This window comes from Ursus arctos, unplaced genomic scaffold (genome assembly GCF_023065955.2).
Source record: "Ursus arctos isolate Adak ecotype North America unplaced genomic scaffold, UrsArc2.0 scaffold_36, whole genome shotgun sequence".
Lineage (NCBI taxonomy): Eukaryota > Metazoa > Chordata > Mammalia > Carnivora > Ursidae > Ursus > Ursus arctos.
Window position 1 is genome coordinate 20,375,611 of NW_026623050.1, and position 13,105 is coordinate 20,388,715.

General features: G+C 38.1%; 1 protein-coding gene across 15 annotated transcripts in view; it reads right to left on the minus strand.

The window, feature by feature from the left end:
* CCPG1 (cell cycle progression 1) overlaps nucleotides 1–12,874 on the minus strand; it is a 38,664-nt gene extending 25,790 nt beyond the window's left edge. For 4 of the 15 annotated variants that reach the window (XM_048219433.2, XM_048219430.2, XM_048219432.2 and 1 more), the window contains exons 1-2: nucleotides 12,699–12,841; nucleotides 2,216–2,374 (exon numbers count right to left, since the gene is read on the minus strand). The gene's annotated coding sequence lies outside the window, so the exon portion shown is untranslated. Of the gene's footprint in view, nucleotides 1–2,215; nucleotides 2,375–3,961; nucleotides 4,083–12,698 lie in introns of those variants that run through there. The other 11 variants (XM_048219451.2, XM_048219443.2, XM_048219414.2 and 8 more) reach the window with 6 other exon arrangements.
* Nucleotides 12,875–13,105: the final 231 nt, after the last annotated feature.

Sequence of the window (13,105 nt, forward strand, 5' to 3'; positions counted from 1 at the left end):
AATTTATTCCATAGAGTCTCATCTCATTTATGAAGCTACTTACAGCAGCAAGTCCAGTTCCACACTGGTACAATCACATTCTTCAGCAGACAGGAGGCCTAAGGTGAATACCATTTTAAATTCATTCCTTTATCCATCTGTTCAACATTTATTGAGTCCTTAGCACTTTCTAGGTATTGAAAATACTATATACCAATATACAAAACAGAAGTCTTGCCTCCTGGGGCTTAAATTCTATTCGTAGTAGACTATGCTGAACTGAGCCCTATGTTCGAGGAAAGCAAGGAACACTGAAAAATCTCCCAGTCCTGTTTTGTCTTCTGACAAATGACTAACTGCAAAGGATCAACCTACCCTCACAAAAATCCCAGTTAAAAGTCACTTCCATCCTCCTCCTAATTCCCTTGTTTACTTGTCTCTACAAAAACCCCTTGGTTTTCTCCCTGAGATGTTTCTCATTAATGAACTTTCTCCATACTGCAGTAGCCTGAATTAAACCCATCTCAATTATACTGTGCATTTCATCTTCCACACTGGAGACATTTGATAAATAATATAAACAGCTAGAACATACAGTATATTTGATGGTATAGTTCCTACTGTAGAGAAACACACGAGAGGAGTACAGAAAATGTTGGGTTGGAGAGGACTCATTTTTAAAAACATAGTCAGGAAAAGCTTCATTAAGAAAGTATATTTGGGGGCGCCTAGGTGGCTCAGGTCATAATAAACCCAGGATCCTGGCACTGAGCCCCACATCCAGCTCCCTGATCAGCAGGGAGCCTGCTTCTCCCGCTCCCCTCTCTGTCTGCCTGACACTCTCCCTGACTGTGCGCTCTGTCAAATAAATAAAATCGAAAAAACAAAAAACCAAAAAAAAAAAAGTATATTTAAGCAACTATTTAAATAGGTGAGGAAATTAGTCAGTTAACTGGGGAAAGAGTACTTCTGACCAAACAGCAGGTAACAAAGTTGGAATGAAGCCAGCCTGCCTCTCCGAGTAATAGCCATGAGGCCTGGATGATAAAGAAGAGGGGCCTAGCAAGAAAGTAGGAAGAGATGAGGACAGAGAGTAACAGGCAGGGGATGGCCCATGTAGGGCCGTACAGGTCCTAAGACTCTGTAGCTTTTCACTCTGAGTCAAACTAAAGGTCATGAGAATTATCAGGAAAGAAACAGTTCACTCTGGTAGCCTTACTGAGACAGCATCGTGGGGGAGAGCAAAGGCAGAAGTAGGTAGGTCATCTGCAGAGCTACAGTAATCCAGCCGAGAGAGAGAGAGAGAGAGAGAGAGAGAGAGAGAGAGAGAGAGAATGCTGGTTTGGCCCAGGGTGGTCGCTGTGAAGATAGTCAGAAGTGGACAGATAACACACGTATTCTAAAGGTAACAGCTAGCTAACAGCACTTCCCAAAATACTGAATATTAGGTGTGAAAGATGACTACTGGACTAAACAAATACAAAAATGAAATTGCCACTGAGACAGGAAAGCTTCAAAAGCAGTAGGTTATGAAAAGAAAACTGGTGAACTGTTTTGGGGCATCTTAAATCTGAGACGGCAATTATCACATCCAAGTGGAAACATCAAGCAGGAAGCTGGAAACTGAATTTAGGGGAGTTATGCGCTAAAGATGTAACTGTAAAATAATTTAGGTGGCAGTTGTCAAAAGTAATAACACAGCAACAATATTAATTTTATCTCATAAAGTGCAAGTGGAGGGAGTGTTACCTGATAATGATGGTGCCCCTCATCCTTCCTGAGTAGCTACATTTTACTATGGAAAAGGTACGGTTTCCTATCACCATATCTTCTAGAATTAGATATGATGGAGAAGAATGGAGGCATTATTCTTCCACACGTCTATAATTCCAATGTAAGCCAACCAATGGGCTGGCAGCAAAGGTTCCAAAAATGCCGCTGAACTATGTGATCAAGAGCAGTCAGTCTAGCTAGCTTTCAAGAACCATTTCCTAAATGCTTTTCAAAGGCTCCTGAACTTTCACCTCCCCAACAGGCTATCAAAATGCCTGGTTTAAACCAGATTTCATCATAAGAAAGGGAAGAGAATCCAAGATCCCAACTAATAAAAACTTTTAAAATGCCCTTTATACTCTGTTTTTTATCCAATAACAACCCTACAGAAATAGTTTAAATGAGACTACCTTAACCTGGAACATAAATATTACACTCATTCAGTCAGTCCGCATATACTTACTTATTGAGCAAGTGCTATGTGCCATGCATGAATCACTATTCCAAGTGCTGGAGACACAGCACAGCAGTGTGGCAGAACACCAGGACCTCCCCTGAAGAGAGTTCATGTTCTAGTGCCACAAACAAGCAGAATATGTAGTAAGCCAGTTGGTGGCAAGTACTGTGGAAAAAAAGCATGAAAGGGGAAAACTGAATGCAGGGAATTGGCGGGGCGGGGGGGGGGGGGGGGGCGGGAATCAGCATTTTAAACCAGGTTAGGGAAGGTCTCCTACCAAAATAGGAGGGTACCTTATTTCTCCATAACCTTAACAGGGTAACAACCCTTTTTAATTTCTGATCACCTCATAAGCAAAAACAATCTCTTTATCTTAATCTGCATTTCCCAGATAACTTGGCGGGATTGTACATTTTTGCCAATGTTTATTGGCTATCCTCATTTCCTTTTCTGTAAATTATCTAATGTTCCTATGTTACACTTTCTTATTGGATATCTTTATCGATTTGTAGAAGTTCTTTATAAATTGGGTCATGAAATAATTCACTGTTATACTTATCACAAATATTTTCTTCTAAAATGCTTCAATTTTTTAAAAATAACTTCTAGCACAAATATGTTTTTAAATTTTATGCAAAGGGTGTTCTTTAGAACACCTATATTTTACATCTTGCTTTAGAAAGTCTTCCCAAAGATTACAAAATTATTCTTGTATATTTTCTACTAACACTTCTTCAATTTTGGCTTTTACACTGAGCTACTTAAATTTCTGTATGCAGATTTTTTTCCCTTTTGGTGTTAGCAATTATCCCGATTACTGAAATTCCATACTTTCTATGATTTGAAATGCCACTCTTTATTATATAAAAAGTTCTATATACATTTATGGATCGGTTTCTGTAGTCTCCGTTCTGTTCTACTGATCTATATTCCTTGTACCAATACAATGCTGTTTTAATTATTATGGTACTTTTCACTAGTACCATTTTTCAACTCTTTCCTTGGTCCCTTCCTAAACATATACAACCACCCTAAACACTTATATACAAGCAAAGATGAAACTGACTGCAGGTTACATACAATACTTAACTCCAAGTACCAGAACTTTTTTTCTTTCCCATTTAAAAGTTTCCCCATGACCTTGAGGGTAAGTATTCTCTACAAAGTCCAAGTCTAGGGAGATATTCAGAAGCTTTCACTACCTGCTCTAACCTAGCAATCACTTAGGTCTCCCTCCTGAGCCTTCACATGGTCAAAGTAATCTACTTCCTGTGTGTCTCCTGAATACAGAATGGACAGCCCTACCTCTGTGTCTTTACTTACTCAAGTTACACTTCCTGGCATGCTTTCCTCCTTCCTTTCTTCTGATTTCTATATTTAAGGCTCAGCCCTCCATGCAAGTTTTCCTAGATCGCAGTTTCTGACACAATGGTCTCTCCTTTCCCTGAATTTACAGCATTTACTTCTTACTTCATAGCATAACTTGCCTAGTGGTAGTTCATATTACTCTCTTCCTTGAGTAACTTTACTTATTAGTATTATGTTCAAGGCTTTGATAAAGAGCTCCAATTTTAGCCTCATCCCTAAATTTGTCTCTGTTAAACTTAGCATAGTTATATTTTTTTAATTCTGCCTATTTTCAAAAGGGATTTAGAGCCACTAAAATCCCTAACCATCACAATGGAGACATCGAAATAGAAAAGCTTAAGAAATCCACTATTATCTAACAGTTTCACCCACTCTTCTGCTTACCAGTAAAGTCCCCAGCAGCAAGTAAAGAAAATTTGATGACGCCTAATGCCACATCACCCCAGCAGTCTGACCCGGTTACTATACTCCTCAGCTCTAAAAAGACCTCTTACAAAAGCCGAGCAGAATCTATTCAAAGAAAAAAAAAAAAAAGGATGAAAGTCTCCAGCTGGAGCTGGCTTCTGTATCGCTTCATTCTACTTTCAGCGGTCAGATGATGATACTCTTGCATCTATCAGGAGACCGGCCTTTCTGATGTAATACTGAAGATGCTCTCTGTTTAGTATTAAAGACAGTGAAGTCTAGTTCGGATCTATGCAAAGGCATTTTACTCTCTAACTGTAGGGGAGACAGCCCCCATAAAAGTGCTACACCTTAACCTTACTCCAACATAAACTCTTTGTTGTGACGCCATGGGTCTACAGTAACAAGTCACTAAAAAAAGAGCCCCACTGAACTCGTTATCCTGAAACTGTTAGGAAGCATATACTTCACTCCACTTTCAAGCATCTTCTTTAGAAAAATCATCAGTAGAAATTTATTTCTGAATGGAGTGTTAGAATAAATGAGCTCAACCTGAACAGGTACCCTCAGTAACAGGAAGACCTTTCCCTCGTGATACCTACCCTTGGTAAAAAGAGAGACATCATAATGGATACTGTGGGTAGAAGAGTATCTTCATCCTTGGTTCCATTTTATAATTTCTACCACTATGTTCTCTCTGTCTCCCTCTTCTCTTCTACTTTTGTTACCTTCCTGAATTTTATGTACCTCTTTAAGTTGCTTCAACCCTCTGACATCAAGATAAATTCATTCCTTCACATTCATTCCACAAATATTTATTACACACCAGCTATATGGCACTGTTCTAAATCCTTTTACTATAATTATTATCCTTTAGGGCCCAAAATAGATTTTGATTAGGCAAAAATGCAAGGTGAGTACAAACAGAAGCAAAATGTACAGATTAAGATTACAGAGGGTGTTTCAGGCAAAATAAAGACCATGTACAAAAGCAAAAAAAAAAAAAAAAAAGATGGGCAAAGAATGTGTTCCTCAATAGTGGGAGTACATACAGTTTATTTTGCTGCAAATTTTATTTAAATGCACCTTGGATATAGTCTTCCAAACATTTTATATAAGCACTAGGGTCAACAAGTTTCCTACCTTACTTTTCCCAATTAGCTGTTTAACAAAAATTTTTAATGTTTTAAAAATTATTCAAAAATGACTTTAATGACTACATAATGTATTGTTATATTTATCATAGCTGATTACCCTATTAATGGATAATTTAAGTTGCTGATGGGTTTTTATCATCAATGAAAAACAGTGATGCAAGGAAAAAATCATCAAAGCCTTTTACTAAGTTAGACGGTTCTGTCACTATGCTTTATGGTAATTTGGAAAATTCGCATTTAAAAAGTTATTCTGACATGGGGTGGTCTGGGTGGATCAGTCGGTTAAGCATCTGACTCTTGATTTTGGCTCAGGTCATGATCTCAGGGTTGTTAGATCAAGCCCCATGTTGGGCTCTGTGCTGGGCATGGAGCCTGCTTAAGATTCTCCCTCTCCTTCTCCCCTCCTAAAAAATTTTGACATAACTACTTCTGTAGTTACATGTTGAGAAATGTGTCTCTCTCAGGAATTAAGGACTCTTCAATCTGTTCACTGTGGAAGAGAAGAAACTTCCACTGTATTTGTTTTCTTTTTTCAAAGTAGTCTAATCTTAAGTGATGGGGTCAGTTTATACTTTTCTTTTTTCTATCTGCAATGCCGACCCTATTTCAGTCCCCAAATTCTAGCAATAAATAAACCTAGTTTAGGAGTACTTAGTACCCACTATGCCTTGTGCTGTGGGAAACATAAGTACTACCCTAGGGAAGCTGATTTCAAGCTTACTGGCTAGAATGGTCAGCTAAACCCTTTATTTGAAAAAGACTAAGTTTCTATAGGACTTTTAAACTGTTACATCAGATAAATCTTGCAACATATTTTCACCAAGCAAAGGCAAAGCTAAATGGCTTTCCAAAAACACCAAGGACAAAGGATTTGACAGGCAATTCTGAATACGGAACTAAGTGCTGTCTGCCATTTTGGACGCTCAAAACACAACACAGAAGCTTCCCACCACTGGTGTAGAAGGTAGAGGATGAAAGAGATGCAGAAATAAAACAGTCACTTCCACATAAAATACTTTTGAATTAAAAAAGAAAGAAATTTCATTGTTCTCCTATCCTGCCCCCAAAAGAAAAAAAAAAATCAGTTTTTTGCCAAGTTGCATCATTCAGGAATCACAGCCTCCGTTAAACTTCCTAAACATGAAGTTACAAAAGACTTTCTTTTGTCATCTTTTGCCTGCCTTGTGAAAGATCAGCATTAATATAAGGCTTCATAAAACTTTACTACCACCTGGTAAAAAATAGGGCTAAAGATTTAAACATACAAAATGAAACCACAAAAAGACTCAAAGAAAATGGAAAATAGCTTTATAATCTGGAGGTAAATACGATCTTTTTCTAAGCTTACACAAAACCCAGAAACTATAAAGGAAAAGATCTTATATAAAAATCATACACTTGTTTGCCAAATCACTATACGTAAATATGAATGATATACTGGAAAAATATCTGTGACATGTATGACAGAGTTTTCAAAACAGTTCAAGTGCACCAATAAACCAATAAGAAAAAGGTTAAAACACTGAGTGGGAAATTTAGCAAGTGGGGGCACATGGGTGGCTCAGTAGGTTAAGCGTCTGACTTAAGCTCAGGTCATGATCCCAGAGTCCTGGGATCCAGTCCTGCATCAGGCTCTTTGCTCAGCAGGGAGCCTGCTTCTCCCTCTGCCTGCTGTTCCCCCTGCCTGTGTTCTCTATCAAATTAATAAAATCTTTTAAAAAAAGGAAAAAGAAAAGTCTCTGAGGAAATCCTATATAAAAAAAAATTTAGCAAGGAACATGCTCAATTTATAGAAGACATAAAAATAACTTACAATACTGAAAAAATGCTCAAACTTACTACCAAATAACACAAAGAGAAGCAAGATTATTTTAATGCCTAACCAATTAACAAAGACTAAACAGGTTAGTAAATTAGATTAGATATGGGAAAATAGGCATTGTGAACAGTGGAAATGTATATTATCATCCTTTCAGTAATTTTTTTTAAGTTTTATTTAAGTAATCTTTACCCACCCCCCCCACCCCGCTTGGGGCTGGAACTCATGACCCTTAAATCACAAGCCACATGTTCTCCTGACTGAGCCAGCCAGGACCCCTTCTTTCAGTGATTTTTAACAACAAAATTTTACAGGCAGATACCCTGTGACCCACCAATTCTCCTTCATTTCCTATTCATTTCATTTCTAGGAATTTATCTGATAGAAATAGTCACATGAGTATGAAAATTTATACACATATGTTTAAGAATGGTTGACGGAACAAATTTTATAGTACAAAATTAAAAAGTGGAAGGTCTACCAAGTGTGAATTTATTAAAATTAAAATCTGCAGTATCTATAATTAGTGCAGCCATTAAAAAGATAGAGTAGATCAACATGCCTTGACATGGTGAAATATCAATATTTTAAAAAGCACGACAAATATGCATAGTAAAATGCTATTTATACTAAAATTTTAGAAGCTTTCAAATCCAAAAAAAACAAATTACATGTATCTGCTAAATTTTCAATGACCACTTATTAACTTTATAGTCAGCAGAAGAAAAATTTTTTTTTCTAAAATAAAAAGACAAACCCAATTTAAGTACAGTATACGCCTGATACAAATCCAGTCATCTTCCGGATGACCAGTTTCTTCAAGACAAGTCAAAGGGCTTAAAAGAGTCAGAAAAATGTTTACTATCTGAGGTATGAGAAACTTACTGTGGAAAACTGACACTTTGATGAAAACAGGGCTTTGATGAGTCCACAGTGTAGTAATTAGGGCATTAAGATGTGAGTCCTATGGCTGCCCTGCCTCTTGGTTACTACATTCATCATATGAGTGGATGCAAAGATAACCATAACCTATCTATAGTAAGCTGCCCTCTCCTAGCTCTAATGGAGTGGAATTTTATTTAAAACACTGAAATCTATCACTAAAGATAGGAATCTGGAAAAAAAAAATCTAGAATAGAGTAGTAATTTCGCGTTATCCACGCCCAGAAAAAGGCACCAACACGGTTACATGCAGCAGATTAACCTTTTGATGTAGAAAATAAATCAAGAAGTGAGCCAATGCACAATTTCTTCACGTTTCCTTCTATGATGTAACATCCCTCAAATTGGGAAACAAAAGCAACTACTACCATATTTGAAGATAAAAGTACTCTTTTTTTGGCTTCCATGTAAAAGCAGCCACACCTCTGATAAAACATCTGAAATGAAGTGAGTCAACGATATGAATTCAAACACTGTGGGGAAATTTGGATGCCTATTAGTATGTAAACATTCCTCTCACCAGGTATTCTCATTCTGAGAAAAAATCCTGGCTTTCCAAGATTGTTGTATCTTAATTCTGAAAGAGCCTAAAAGAGCCCATATATACATAAACTTGGCCAGGCTCCAACTCAGTTGGGCACCATGAGCCCCTGGTGGCCCCTTTTTCCCTTTCATGAATAAATAAGTAAAACTACTGGGTTTTCCCTCCTTGTTTTCCTCTATTCCCAAATTTTTAAAAAAATAATCAATTTTTGCTTATTAAAAATACATATTCATCATATATCTATACTCTTTAATTCTCCCTAATTTTATGAAAAACAAAGGGATTTTACACTTCTATTGTTCTCCACTTTTAAAAATACCAAACAATTAAATATACATCCATTGTTACTTTTTAGTAGTAATATTAGAAAATGTTAGTTAAGATACTGAGTTATCAACTCATCATATAAACAGCTGTTACCAACCCATGCATGATACATAATACATTCCTCTGCCTTTCACTTTCACTTGTATTTACTCTCATAAAGTCCTCAGAAAAGTTTCTAAAACACTTTTTTTACTTGAATATTCTGTATGCCCACCTTACTTAAAGTTAATCTCAAGGGTCAGATACTGTAATAGGCAGAGCTGACATCCCCAGAAGAAGCTGTCTAAGCTCTAAACTATTTCTGAAAGACCAATGTTTACACATGCAATGTTTCTCTCAGAGGACCTAGGATTTCATATTCAGTGTAGGCTGTTATGAAATCAACTTAAAGTAACATTTTAGAACATTAAACACATTTAGAACATTAAAAACATCCACTTCCTACTGTCAGAAGTTAGACTGATGATCTTCCTTAGACTTCAGATGTGCAATTAAAAAAAAAAAAAAAACAAAACCAAAATGAAAAGCCCAGCCATAAAAGCACACTGCAGTTTCAAGACCTTTAAGGCAGCAGAGTGCAAAGTCACAGTCAGGAGAGGGGCCAGGTTTCCTTCAACCTAGAAAAAGCCAAAAGTTCTACCAAAATATCAAATTAAGATACCATTTGACTGTTCCATCAAACTTCCCAGTCAAAAAATACATATCACATTCTTATCACACTTTAAATGCACCATATACTTTATGTAAATGTTACTTATGTAGCCAATAATACTTTGCATGGGCAGATCACTCTGCCACTTACAAACTGGTGTCATTTTCATAACTGATTTGAGCTTCACAAATACCTCATGAAGTAAGGCAATTGGCTATTATGTACAATGTACACATGGAGGCAAGACAGAGTCATAAATTATGTGCTCAACATCACTAAACATCCTGACTCCCAATCCTATGCTCTTTTTACAGTAATTTCATCATGATGGTGACACGAACCAGAAGGTTTTAGGATAGTGATTTATGGACAAATACTAAAGAAAAATTACAAATTCTGACTTCCTGTAATGAAGGAGGAAAATCTTTGACTCACTTTACTCATTTTTAAATACTTCCTTCAAAAAACCTACTGGCCCTTAAACAAGTTTCCACACATCAGATGTCCTTTAAAAAAAGAAAATCCCTAAACTTATCAGTTACTTACAATCTTTCCCACATTATAGGGCTAAATTTCATCTTAGAACTCAAATTGAGAAACTTTTTTCAAGTTTATCTGGTGCAGTATATTGGACATGACCTTTGAAACACACTGATATCTCTAATTTGTTTTAATCTAGTCAAAACTGTAAAACTGCCAGCAAGGAAATTCTTGATATTGAAAGTTATCACATACATTAGAGCAACTTCCTCACCTAACCACACATAAACATGCAAACAATCCAGGCTCTAGTAGTTCTGCATTGTTAGATGAGTCTGCATTTTCTGTTTTAAAATATCCTGGGCTTAACAGGCCTTGCTGCTGTGTCCATGTTCTTAACATGTCAGAAACTATTGCTCTAGGATCTTAGCAGTTCATACTCATCTAGCTTTTTTAAATCTTTATTTAACTTAGATAAGAATACAACACAATTGAGACTACAACACTGTGGAACCAGATAGTAAATCAAACATATTAATCAATTATGTTTCTTCTTAAGCCCTGTAAACGGACCCAAATATCTAATAAGATATTGAGCCAACACAACACACAACATATACAAAATTAAAAGGTACAAAATAGTGAAAAGGAACTGAACTTTGAGGAGGATGCAAAGCTTCAAAGAAAATAAAAGATGAATACTACAGCTTGAAAAACAAACAAAAAAAAAACCTTTAGAATGGATATTGTATTAAGACTTATTGTATCTTGGAGTAGAGGTTAAACCTCAATTTTTCAGGACTGGTAATTGCAAAAATACATAGAATATTCCTACAGAAGACCAATGTGACCCTTTCTTTAGGACAGAAAACAAAATATGGGCTAAATAATATTCTTCTTACCCATCCATCTCCAACATATCCAAATAGAAAATAAAAGTAAGCACAATCCAAAATATCAGTACCATACAAAACCTGGTACTCAAAGTGATTTAATGAAAACAAGCTTTAAACCCCCCATTTCATCACTGCTTAACTTCCTTATTTCCACTGGCAAATGCTTACAAATAATAAACTTAAAATTCTCCTATCTCTAGATCTTTTCAGATTAATATGGCCATCTTTTGTCACCTGATGGATTTACAAAAATAATCAACATTGCACTGCCTTAACTAAAGACTAAGCACTCTGGCGCTGATTTTATCATACAAAATGAAAAGAGATTAAAATGAGATGTACAAATGCTAAGAATTATTGTCATATCTGGGGTTTTTTTCCCTTTTTAATCCAACTAATGCACTTTCTGCCCCTTCCAGACAAATAATTTACATTTAAATTATTATATTAATATATTATTATATTAATCATATAGTCTGTGGATGCAGTAACAGGGGCTCTGTGTAGGTTTTTTTGTTGCTTATTTGCTTTTTAAAGCAATGTTTAAAGGGTCTATAGAACTGCCGTACCTGTATATCCTTTTTTTAAATTGTTTTCCTTGGAAAATTTGGAAAATGCCAGAAAGTATAAAGAAAAAGTCATTTATGGTTTCACCATCTTATCACTTTTATAACTATCTTTTGAGCTTTTTTCTAGTAGACATCACTTCTGGTTCTATAGTTTCGTTTACAAAATTAGAATTAACCTATTTTCTAACCAGTTTTCACTTAAAAAGTATTTCCCACACCCCTGAATATTATTTGAGAATGATTTTTATTTAACAGCTTCTTTAATCAGAATCCGATCCTTCGCTTAAAGGGTTAAAAATTACGCATTAAAATAATACCTTTTCTCCTGTCCCTTCACCTTTATGATGAGAACTCGGCAAATAGTAAACCGTTCACACTAGCGTCCAAGGTGTGATAAAATTATACCCCCCCGAGAAATGTAGGACCTAATAAGCTTCAAATCTTAAACCAAAAATATGAAGCGCTAGCAGAGACAATTCAAGCACTATCCAATGGATATAACCTTATTGGAGGAGGCAAATCCAAAATTCGCAGGACTCAAGTAGTTACCTATTCTAACTACACGAAAGCTCCACTTCGTTTTTAAATAAAGCAATTGTGAAGCTGTGCAAATTTCACCCACTCAACAAAGTACCGTAATTGACTGAGTTCGTTTAAACTGCCGCTCCCAATGGCAGAGCTGGATTCATTAAACAAAGATAAACACGTAGAGGATACAAGGAACTGTGTGGACAGCTGCTACAGAGGAGTTTAGGAAGACCACGCTAACGCGGGCCGGTTGAGGGGGGGAAAGATGAGGAAGGGGATCTAATAATTGTCAGCCTGGAGTATAAGCAGAAATTTCAGCTGCATTATTTAATATTTAATCTTTCTATTCCTGGCATCACGGGGCTCAAACGTCACCAAAAAAGATGGGCCGGCTGAAAAAACCGGCCGGGTGACGCACATAACATCTTACCATACGGATTCTCATCAATCAAGACCAAGAAGCGCCCAAGCCAGCCTATTGAAAGAAGTAGGGTCCCCAGGGCCATTAGCTCCCCCAATCCCTTGGTACGCCGCTCCGGTCCGCAGGCAGGAATCGGAGGCTGCAAGACCTCCCGACCCTACTCAAGCCTGGAGGGCTGCTGCCTCGCGTTCCGAGACCACCCTTGCGCCAGCTCCCGCCGGAGTCAGCCCCCGCCCGAGCAGCCCGTGCCAGGGCAGCCCCCCGCCTCAGAGAAGTCCCCGCCTCTGCCTCCGCCAAACAACTCAGCAGCGGGTGCCGGACAGGGCCCCGACAGGCGGCCGAGACTCCTCTCCCGGGGTCCCAACCTGCCCAGGGCCGTACCTGAACAAGCAGCGCCACCTCCGCCCGACTGTGTTGACTGTCGCGGTGGCGGCGGTCACAGCTTGGAGCACAGTGACGCCTCTCTTAAAAACAACAACCTGCTCGCAGGCGTTCGCAGCCGGGAGGCGGCGGCCGGCGGGGCGCCGCAGCGCATGCCGGGACTCGTAGTCCCTCCCGCTCCTCATGTCTGGCACAGGAGGAGGAAAGAACTACGACTCCCGAAGAGGAGCAAAGCCCGCCCCGGCTCGGCTGCAGGAAGCTAGGCGGGGCGGCAGCGATCCCCACAACATCCGGGCCCCGGCGCTAGAGAAGCTCCGCGGCCAGTTGCTATGGAGACGGGCTGCTACAACCACTCTAAAGGATTCGCGGTTTCACCCCAAGGGCAGCTCCCTGGATTAGGCGGATTA